The following is an 11,440-nucleotide window of genomic DNA, read 5'->3' as shown; positions in this document are numbered from 1 at the left end:
CATGCGATAATGGAGAAAAAAGCTATTCATTCCGTGTGCGACATAACTAGCGTGTTACTTTGTCAGTACGGTTATGGTGATGCCAAATATGTGTAGTTTTACTTGATTTTATTTATTATTTTTATTAATTTTTTTTGCTTTTACATAATATTAGCAGGTCTCATGCAAAACCAATAGTTTTTATGTCGTCACATTCCAAGGGGCGGCATATATCCATTTTTCTGCTGATCTCGCCGTATACAGGCTTATTTTTAGTAGGAGGACAGGACGTTTCATTGGTACCATTTTAGGGTATATGGGACTGACTGATGAACAACTCTGTTATCTTTCACATTGTCAGTCTTTACGTAAATAACGCTGTCTTTATTATACAGGTTGTGGCAACCACACAGTTACCAAGATGTGCGCAGGTTTGTTTACCATTTATTTATGGAGAAATGGTTTATTATATATTGTGTATACAGTACCTTCATAACACTGCAACGGTGACACAGCCTAATACCCGTACAGTCATGGCTGGCCTGTTGCCATGGCAATGCATCTGCGCCCCTCAATTGAGTTTTGTGGGGGGGCGATGGTGGTAGGAAGCGTCTGTGTAACTGCCTAGATGCCACAGCGCTCACTATTGACTGCGGCAACTAGGGAGTTAGGCGTCCAGCATTGGAGTTAACCGAAATGCCAGCCGTTACAGGGGGAGCCCACTATATCAGGGTCTTAATAAAGGATTAATAAACGGGCGAATTAATCGCCCAGCTCTAGTATGTATTGTATTATTGTACGTTGTGTTGGAGTGTGGTGTGAGTGTATTATAATGTAGGGCAGCAGGCGGCTCAGTGGTTGGCATTGTCACCTTGCTGCCCTGGGTTTGAACCTGGCGGAGGACCACATCTGCAGGGCGTATGTATGTTCTTCCTGTATTCAAGTGGGATTCCTCCCTCACGCTTCAGAATAGGTTGGTGCTATGTAAGAAAACTGAATACAGTGTATGTGAGACGTGTACTACATTGTATAACGCACATTATATTATTAGGGCACTTTCACTCTAGCGTTTTTATTTTCCGGTATTGAGTTCCGTCAAAAAGGCTCAATACCGGAAAAGAACTGATCAGTTTCATCCCCATGCATTCTGAATGGAGAGCAATCCGTTCAGGATGTCTTCAGTTCAGTCAGCATGCTGCAGTATTATCTCCGTCCAAAATTCCGGATCAGTTGCCGGAGTGCCGGATCTGACATTAATTTACATTGAAATTGATTAGTGCCGGATCCGACCTTGCGCAGACCGGTAAAAATTTGAAAAAAATATATAACGGATCCGTTTCTCCGGATGACATACACAGAGACGGATCCGTTCTCGCAATGCATTTGTAAGACGGATCCGCATCCGTATCCGTCTACAAATGCTGTCCATTTGCATGCAGACTGCCGAATATATTTTTTCTTATTGTGCTCCTCTAAAACCTAGATGCGTCTTATAGGACGAAAAATACAGTACATGCCGTTTTTGACACAGAAATGGCTGCGGCGATCCACACATGTCAAGATGAATTCCCACGACCACATCCGTTGTGCATCCCCTTCTTTTCACGGGCCCGATTGTCAAAATGCCTATTCTTGTCCGTAAATAGACTAAGAATAAGATATTTTCTATAGTACGGCCACACGGCTGCAGACAGCATCCGGATGATATCCATGTGCTGTCCTCATTTTTTGTGGCCTCGTAGAGATGAATGGGTCCGCAAGCAAGCCGCAAAAGTTGGTCATGTGATTGAGGCCTTAGTGTATGCTGCAGATCTCCACTGCAGGTTTCATGCCGGCAGGTTAGTGTATTTTTAGCAGAATCCACTTTGCTGGAGCTGTAGAACATAGCAGATTTGCCACATGAAATCCGCGGTGAACATACCTTTTATTGTATTTTATGCAGGCAGTGCGGACAGCACATCGTGAGAAAATGGATTCCAATTTCACTTGGAAAAAAAATGGATTCCAATTTCACTTGGGGGGGGGGGGGGGGGAGAACTTCCTGAGGAGCAAGGGGCTGGTCCTGCTGCTCAAGATACTACCCCTCCCCTTTGATTGACAGGACAAGACATCTTTCTTGGCCCTTTAAATATTGTGCCTGCGCTGTTGCTCCAAGTAGTGGTGTAAGTGTTGCTTTTGATACCTGAGCAACACATGCACCATTCACGTCTCTGTACACCCAGAAGTGGAGAAGTACATGCACAGTCAGCATCCATACTGCCCAGTAGATCCTCTGTGCTTGCACCGCTACTCAGCGCAACAGCGTAGGCATCAGATTGACAAGGCCAGGAGAGATTTTTGGCCCTATCAATGAAGAAGGTGGGGGAGTCTCTTGAGGCCATCCCTTCATTGCTCAAGGCGGCTAATTTTTTTTAACAAATTTAATTTCTACGACTCTATTCGTTCATCACTAGTCCTAAAGACGTACGGACAGTGCAGCGAGTTGCCTGGAGAAGACCAGTGAGCGGTGAGTGCAGGAAGAGCCACTGGATTTGCAGAGTGGCAGCATGGTCCAGAGCAGGAGAAATAAATAATTTCTTTATTTTATGTCTGATGGGGGTCTGGTCTTGGGTCTAATGAAGAATGGGGGTCTGATTAAACATTTTTCTTATTTTCTTCCTCTAAATCCTAGGTGGATTATGGAGCTCCTTATGGAGCAAAATATACAGTATATTGCTGCCCAATAGGCAGGGGCGTACATAGAAATCATTGGGCCCCATAGCAAGAATTTTAATGGGGCCCCACTAACTCCGTCCACTGGCCCATCCCCTGGCTTCTCCCCTGCCATACCCCCAGCAGTTGCAGCCGTGTAGACATTAGGAGCTACTTTCACACTTGCGTTTCTATTTTCCGGTATTGAGATCCGTCATAGGGTCTCAATACCGGGAAAAAAACCGCTTTTGATTGTCCCCATGCATTGTCTTAGGGCACTGTCCACTATAAGCAGCACACAGGCACAGCTCATTGGGGGGTATACCCATAGTATACCAGTGCCACCTTAGCCCCCCTTGCCTTATGAACTGTCAGAACCTCCTAATGCATACCTCAGCTGCTGCAGAACATATAAAGCTTCGTTCACATCTGTGTTGGGGCCTCATTCGTGGATCAAGTCATAAATGCTAGACACAATTTTATAGCCTGGAAGATGGAAACCTGACAGATCTCATCATAGTCAGCGGGATCCTTCGGGTGTTGTCGTCCATGAAGTGCCAGATCCGGAAATGCAGTGATTTTCGTTGATTTGCTCCTATGACGGCAGAACAGCGACCGTCACCAGCACAGAAGTGAACAAGTAATACACACCTCAGCTGCTGCAGAACATTATAATAGTGACAAGGGAACTACAAGTCTCATCATCACCAGATTATTATTGGAAATTAGGGAGCAACACAGGGAGAGGTGAAAGTGGAGAGAACTACAATTTCCAGCATGTCCAGGCCGTTATGATCAGATACAAGAAGATATTACACAGAGTATAAGGCCGGGTTCATATCACCGTTTAGTTTTCAGTTCTTCTGATCCGTCAGATGAACAGAAAAATAAAGAAAAAAAATGATCCTGTATTTCAAGCATCAGTTCTGCACATTTGGCATCCGTTTATGCCATTTCTGTCGGAGATCCGTTATTTTAGACAGAAAAAAGTCCTGCATGCAAAACGGAAAACTAAACTGATGAGAATCCAGCCTAAGAAAAGAGGACTCTCAGCATGTCCAGATTCTAGGACATCATCTAGTTGTACCAGGTAAGAGCTTTAAAAAGAAATAACTATAACCCCCAGTATGGCCAGACTTATTATGGGGCATCAGTATACATTCCAAAGAGGGGGTATAAGAGGAGAGAACTACAACTCCCAGCATTACCAGCCTGTACTAGGGCATACGTTTAAATTACATTGAGAAACATATAATACGACAAAACTACAACTCCCAGCTTTTCTAGGATGTTATGGGTTATCCCAGAACACCACTAACCTCTCCTCCAGTCACCACACAGAAGCTCCGCCCCCTCACAGTGATATGCCACAGGTCTTTCACCAGTCCTCTGCACTGGTCACATGATGATGACATCACCAAAGGTCCTTTAGACTTCTGCTGCTCTGCTATTTATTGGCTTCCTGCACTGGTCACATGGTTGATGACATCACCAAAGGTCCTTTAGACTTCTGCTGCTCTATTTATTGGCTTCCTGCACTGGTCACATGGTTGATGACATCACCAAAGGTCCTTTAGACTTCTGCTGCTCTGCTATTCATTGGCTTCCTGCACTGGTCACATGGTTGATGACATCACCAAAGGTCCTTCTCCACCTCTTACTTTCTCAGGTAGCCATACAAGTGTAATTAGTGGGCGGGGCCTATCCTCGACTGCGGGCCCCCTTCCCCCAGGGGCCCCATAGCAGCTGCGTGGTCTGCCTCTATTGGAGGTACGCCACTGCCAATAGGGATGAGCGAATCGACTTCAGATGAAACATCCAAAGTCGATTCTCATAAAAACTTTGTTCCAATACTGCAGGAGCTCCGTACAGTATTAGAATGTATTGTCTCCGATGAGCCGAAGTTATTGCTTCGCAAAGTCTCATGAGACTTTGTGTAATAACTTCATAAATTAATTTGAACAGTAAAAAACTATTTCCCGAACTCTGGTTCGGTTCCAAGTGGAGCCAATACATTCTGAGGCCTCTTTCACATGGGCGTCATGTTTTTGGCTTGGATAAGATGCGGGTGCGTCGTGGGAAAGTGCGCAATTTTTCTGTGCGAGGGCAAAACATTGTATTGCGTTTTGCACGCGCGTAAGAAAAATCGGCATGTTTGGTACCCAGACCCGAACCCGGACTTCTTCACAGCAGTTTGGGTTTGGGTTAGGTGTTGTGTAGATTGTATTATTTTCTTAATACAGAATGCATAGTACAATAGGGCTGGAGGGGTTAAAAAATAAAAATGTAACTCACCTTAATCCACTTGATCGCGCAGTCCGGCTTCTCTTCTGTCTTCATCTTTGCTGTGCACAGGAAAAGGACCTGTGTTGACATCACTGCGCTCATCACATGGTCCATCACATGTCCCATCACTATGGTGTGGTGATGAGCGCAGTGACGTCATCACAGGTCCTTTTCCTGTGCACAGCAAAGATGAAGTAAGAAGAGAAGCCGGGAACAAGTGGATTAAGGTGAGGTAAATTATATATATATATTTTTAACCCCTCCAGCCCTATTGTACTATATATTCTGTATTAAGAATGCTATTATTTTCCCTTATAACCATGTTATAAGGGAAAATAATAATGATCGGGTCCCCATCCCGATTGTCTCCTAGCAACCGTGCGTGAAAATCGCACCGCATCCGCACAAGTGATGCGTGAAAATCACCGCTCATGTGCACAGCCCCATAGAAATGAATGGGTTAGGATTCAGTGCGGGTGCAATGCGTTCACCTGACGCATTGCACCCGCGCTGAAATCTCGCCCGTGTGAAAGGGGCCTAATACTGTATGGAGCTCCTGCGAATTGACTTTGAATGTTTCATCCGAAGTCGATTCGCTCATCCCTACTGCCCAATAAAAACTCCATACAAGATGTAGGTTCTATAGGACCATAATACAGTAGTGTGCATGAGCCCTAATATTGTTACATTTTCTAAAACAAGTCAGTCTTACCATTTTTGCTATTGAAAATGTATTTCATAGCATATTCATAACAAACTCAAATTAATATTTTATTGTACATTATTGCATTAACCCCTTCCCGACATATGACGTACTATTATGTCATAGAAGTCAGTTCATTCCCGCATCTTGACGTAACAGTACGTCATGGTGATCGGGCAGGCACCAGAGCGGTGCTCGCCTGATCACTGCATGGGCACGGCATTCCCTGGTAGTATCAGTCGGCATCGCTGTAAAAGCCGATGCCAGCGGATTAACCCCTTCTATGCTGCGGTCTGTGCTGATCGCGGCATAGAAGGGGTTTGCAGCGGGTGAGGGAGCCCATAGCGTCTCCGCACTGCTGTTGTGGGTATCCGATGGGTGACAAGGCAGCCTGATGCCGTGCAGAGGCTGCCCAATGCCTTGCACGCTATTGGGACCTGCCTTCTACGGGGGCCGAGGAGATCCAGCCCCAGGCTGGGTCTCCTAGGCAACCTGTTAGTGTATTACTCTATGTAATACACTAACAGGCAATGCAATATAATACAGATGTATTGTAATGCATTGCAGAGGGGATCAAAAACATCAAAAGTTGAAGTCCCATAGTGGGACAAAAATAAAGTAAAAAAAAAAAAATTAAAAGCAAAAAAAGGTTTTTAATAAAAAAAGATAACGTTTCACGTAAAAAAATGAAAAAAATGCCCCTTTCCCTGATTTTATAATAAAAAAAGGAAAAAAAAACACATATTAGGTATCACTGCGTCCGTAACGACCAGCTCTATAAATATATCACATGACCAACCCTGTCCGATAAACACAATAAAAACTGTGTCAAAAAGCTATTTTTGTCACCTTACATCACAAAAAGTGCAACATCAAGCGATCAAAAAGGCGTATGTCCCACAAAATTATACCAATAAAACAGTCACCTTATCCTGCAAAAAATGAGCCCCTACATAAGAAAACGCTCAAAAAATTTAAAAAAACATAGCTCTCACAGAACATGCAGACACTAAAACATCATTTTTTTGTTTTAAATATGCTATTATTGTGTTAAAGTGAAATAAAAAAAAATATATACATATTAGGTATCGCCACGTCTGTAACAACCAGCTCGATAAAAATATCACATGACCTAACCCCTCAGGTGAACACCGTAAAAATAAAAATAAAATCAGTGCCAAAAAAGCCATTTTTTGTCACCCTACATCACAAAAATTGCAATACCAAGCGATCAAAAAGGCGTAAGCCCTCCAAAATCATACCAATCAGTCACCTCATCCCGCAAAAAATGAGACTCTACCTATCGGTCAAATTTTTTTTAAAAACTATGGCTCTCAGACTATGGAGACACTAAAACATCTTTTTTTTTGTTTCAAAAATGCTATTATGTAAAACTTAAATAAGAACAAGTAGACATATTAGGTATTGCCGTGTCCGTAACAACCTGCCCTATAAAAATATTACATGATCTAACCCCTCAGATGAAATAAAGACAGTGCCAAAACAAGAAATTTTTGGGTTAACTTGCCCCATAAAGTGTAATAATGAATGATCAAAAAATCATACGTACCCAAAAATGGTACCAATAAAAATGTCAATTCTTCCTGCAAAAAACAAGCCTTCGGCAGAAAAATAAAAAATAAAAGGCGTTCAGAAAATGGAGACACAAAAACATAATTTTTTTTTTAAAATGGTTTATTATGTAAAACTGAAACAAACAAAGAAAGTAGAGATATGTGATATCAATGCCTCCATAACAACCTGCTCTATAAAAATAGCACATGATCTACCCTGTCAGATGAATGTTGTAAAAAAAGAAAAACTGTGCCAAAACAGGGATTTTTTTTATGACCTTGCCACACAAAAAACGTAACATAGAGCAATTAACCTCTTGGGGATACAGGTATGCCCTGATGTCCCGGTACTTAAGGACCCAGGGCGTACCTGTACGCCCTGTGTATTTCCGATCACCGCTGCAGGGCGGGCGGTGATCGTAACAGAGTGCCTGCAGGCACTCTGTGACAATGCCGAGGGGGGTCCTGTGACACCCCCCCTCCCATATCTGCGATCGCTGCAAACCGCAGGTCAATTCAGACCTGCGGTTTGCAGCGCTTTTAAAAGTTTCTGATTCCCGCCGTCCGTGAATCAGAAACTTCGAAATGACACATCTTTGCTGTGCTATCAGCTGTTTAACCCCTTCCATGCCGCTGTATGGAAGGGGTTAACAGGGAGGGAGCTCCCTCTCCCATCGGGGGCTGCTGTGCTATTTCAGCCCCTGATTCTTGACGGGATCACAGAGGGAGGGGGCCCCCCTCCCTTCCCATCATCTGCTGCTTTCGGGTTGCCATGGTAAGGCTAAATCTGGTCAGACTTCTGCTAAAGGCAGAAGTCTGATCAGACTAAGTGTAAAGTGAAAATACAGTACAGTACACTATATAGTGTACTGTATTGTATTATACAGACATCAGACCCACTGGATCTTCAAGAACCAAATCAGTCTGGGTTCAAAAAAATGTAAAAGAAAGTGAAAAAACATTTATCACAGATTAAAAAAATTAAATGCACTACACATATTTGATATCACCGCGTCTGTAATGACCTGATCTATTAAACGGTCATGTTACTTTCCCCGCAAGGTGAACGCCATAAAAACTATGATAAAATTTAAATTTTGCCCACCTTACTTCCCTAAAAAGGTAATAAAAGTGATCAAAAAAGTTGTATGTACACCAACATGGTACCAATCAAATCGGAACCTCATCCCGCAAAAAATGAGCCCCTACATGAGGCAATCGCCCAAAAAGTAAAAAGAATATGGCTCTCAGACTATGGAGACACTAAAACATGTTTTGTTTTGTTTTTTCTAAAATGCTGTTATTGTGTTAATGTATAATAAAAAAAAAAACTATACATATTAGGTATCTACGTGTCCGTAAGAACCTGCTCTATAAAAATATCACATGACCTAATCCCTCAGGTAAATACCGTAATTATTTTTATTTTTTTAAACGGTGTCAAAAAAGCTAATTTGGGCCCCTCACATCACAAAAATTGTAATAGCAAGCGATCAAAAAGTTATATGCCTCCCAAAATAGTACCAAACCGCCATCTCATTCTGCAAAAAATGAGCCCTTACATAGGACAATCACCCGAAAGATAAAAAAATGTCTCTCATACTATGGAGACATTGAAACATTTTTTTTTTTGTTTCAAAAATGATATTATTGTGTAAAACTTAAATAAATAAAAAAGTATACATATTAGGTATCACCGCGTCCGTAAAAACCTGCTCTATAAAAATAACACATGACCTAACCCCTCAGGGGAACACAGCAAAAAAAAATTATATAAAAATGGTGTCTGCTCTATAGAAATAGCACACGATCTAACCTCTCAGATCAATGATGTAAATAACAAAAAATAAAAACGGTCCCAAAAGAGCTATTTTTTTTGCAAATTTTTAATTTTTCCTTTAACAAAGCAAGGGTTAACAGCCAAACAAAACTCAATATTTATTGCCCCGATTCTGTAGTTTGCAGAAACACCCCATATGTGGTCGTAAACTGCTGTATGGCCAAACGGCAGGGCACAGAAGGAAGGGAACGCCATATGGTTTTTGGAGGCAGATTTTGCTGGACTGTTTTTTTTTTTGACACCATGTCCCATTTGAAGCCCCCCCGATGTACCCCTAGAGTATTAACTCGAAAAAACTGACTCCATCTAAAAAACTACACCCCTCGAGGTATTCAAAACTTATTTTATAGCGGCATGAAGCGCACGGCGTCATAGCAACCAAAGACGCCGTGCGCTCCTGCTCTCAGCAGGATGCCAGGCCGGGATACCACGGACCGCTCACGTCCGTGTTCCAAGGCCGTGTGCATTCGGCCTTAATGTCACGCTCTACCTGTGTTGGCACCTAGCTGAGATTTAACTTGAAGATCGGTGCCTTGGGGTCTCCTGGTGGCTGGTTACTTTTCACTTTGCTTCTTTGGATAACAAATGATAGGTATGGAATATTTTCATACAGCTCAATTACTGAATGCAGAGTATTTTTTAGTTTTGTAATTTTGTTAAATGTCAAAATATTAATAAACTGTTGGAATAATTGTAATTTTGTTAAATGTCAAATATTAATAAAAACTGTTGGAATAAAAGGATGTTTGCCCATTTAATTACTCCTCTTTGCCTAATTAGGCCATTCATTGATGACCCCAGCCAGACCTTTACCAGCATCTGGATCACAATGTAAAATATACAGAGCACTTCTCTAGCAATACACGCTGCAGAAATAACAATACCAGTTACCCAATATATGTCTTTATACTATATATTCATGGATTTGTGGTTATTTGCATCACCATAATTGCCCCTCTTTGCCTCAATGGCACCTGTTCACACATGATGCCTTTGCATAAGCTTTGGCTGCATTTTACAGGATTTTCTAATTTTTAAAACAAGAAATGCTGCAAGATGCAAAGGTGTGAAGTACAAACCACTTGTGCAGCCGTGTCCATTGATGACCTATCCTCAGGATAGGTCATCAATATCAAATCGGCATGGGTCTGACTCCCGACACCCCTGCCAATCAGCTGTTTGAGGAGGAGGAGGAGGTGGCGCTCCATGCAAGCACTGCTTCCTGTTCATTACACTGCAGTTTGTCTCGGGAGTGCAGTGTAATACAAGTACCTGCTCCATTCACTTAAATGTGAATAAATAACTTTGGTAAAAAGACAGCGAGGGACGATAAAAGAAAGAGACTTATATCTACAATCGAGCGCTAAACAAATTTGAAAATCCCGCCTGGAATCGAAAATCACCTGACCACCCAGCAAACCACGTGGGACGCCACAAGCAGGTCCTGGAAGGTCAAAGCGGCAAGATCGCTGCAAACGCTGCAATACTCAGGAACACGGGGGATCTTCACAGATAGACCTGATTCACAGGTCCTTGCAGCTCACAATAGAGTGATATACTGCAAAATGTTCGGAGCATAAGCGGACCATAGGAGCGGTAAAGTACTCTGCGAAAATTATAGAAATATTATCAACTTCTTTATCATTTTTTGTGTGACGTTTTGTCACTAATCAAGGTTTTGATGATTACCACATATGCCTTTGAACTTAAACTGTTGAGGACAACCGATAACAGTTAGGCTCACCAGGGCCTCAGAGACTCAGTGCCACCGATTTTTAGTTATTTTAGTTTTAGACACGTGATATTTTAGTGTGTATTATTTTTAATGTATATTGATTTTTATGCAACATGTTGTTAATATTTTAATGTGTGACACATATAAACAATTTTAGACATCATTCTATTTTGTCTATATGATTGCCCGATACTGAGTGACGCCCAACCCTACTTAAATTCTTTCACCACATCAGCAATAGGGAGTGCTGTGGGGCAGTGCACCTTTTCTATTAGTGAACAGTGAGTGAGCCACCAATTTCTTGTCATTCGCTAATTACCCAACCCAGTTTTTCCACAATTGTTTGTGTATGAACTAGGAAATTCTGTACCTTTTCCTTGGACTCTGCCACCAGCAGGAAGTCGTTCAAGTACGGGATGAAGATGCCGTCCCCCTCTCTGATATGGGCCACCATCACGGCAATGATCTTTGTGAAGATCCTTGGAGCAACGGCAATTCCGAATGGTAAGGCACAGAACTGTAGGTGCAACAGATGGGAGTTTACATGAACTGCCAACCTTAGGTACTTCTGGAAGTCCTTGTGGATGGGCACATGGAGGTAGGCGTCCCTTAGATCTAGAGATGCCATATAA

Source organism: Bufo gargarizans, chromosome 2, assembly GCF_014858855.1.
Source record: "Bufo gargarizans isolate SCDJY-AF-19 chromosome 2, ASM1485885v1, whole genome shotgun sequence".
Taxonomy (NCBI): domain Eukaryota; kingdom Metazoa; phylum Chordata; class Amphibia; order Anura; family Bufonidae; genus Bufo; species Bufo gargarizans.
Note: the sequence above shows the minus strand (reverse complement) of the source record.